Source organism: Myotis davidii, unplaced genomic scaffold (genome assembly GCF_000327345.1).
Source record: "Myotis davidii unplaced genomic scaffold, ASM32734v1 scaffold198, whole genome shotgun sequence".
Taxonomy (NCBI): Eukaryota; Metazoa; Chordata; class Mammalia; order Chiroptera; family Vespertilionidae; genus Myotis; species Myotis davidii.
Genome location: NW_006291485.1, coordinates 1619360 through 1619760, shown reverse-complemented (window position 1 = coordinate 1619760; position 401 = coordinate 1619360). Strand labels below are relative to the sequence as shown.

Genomic DNA, 401 nt, shown 5'->3' with positions numbered 1-401 from the left:
AGTGGGGGGACCCCGCCCCGCTGGCCGCTGGCCCCGCCCCCCGCTCACAGGTGGCGGGGGACGCGGATGCACGCGTCCCCACCAATCACGTTGCCTGTCGCTAGCGCGCGGAAGGGGGCGTGGCCTAGACGAGCCCGGCCCACAGCTCATGAATATGAGGCACGGCCTCTGCCTATGGGGCTTGGGATTGGCCAACGCGGAGCAGGGGGTGGCACCCGGGGGCGGAGCCAGGAGGCGGCGTACATAAGGCCGGGCGCCCGGTTACCTCCCTCACTCGCACGTTAGGAGGCTCTGGTCGTTTCGCACCGTCGTCTTCCTGCCTGCGTCAGGGACCTGCCCTACTCAGTGGTGAGGGTCCTGGCGGCACCGGCTCCGAGGGCAGCGGGCGGCGGGCGGCCTGG

The 401-nt window shown here is 72.1% G+C and overlaps 1 protein-coding gene across 2 annotated transcripts in view; it reads left to right on the top strand.

Annotated features, from left to right (window-relative positions):
• Positions 1-222: 222 nt before the first annotated feature.
• CIRBP (cold inducible RNA binding protein) overlaps positions 223-401 on the top strand; it is a 4700-nt gene continuing 4521 nt past the window's right edge. For both annotated transcript variants that reach the window (XM_015564630.1, XM_006764802.2), the window contains exon 1: positions 223-348. The gene's annotated coding sequence lies outside the window, so the exon portion shown is untranslated. The remainder of the gene's footprint in view (positions 349-401) is intronic.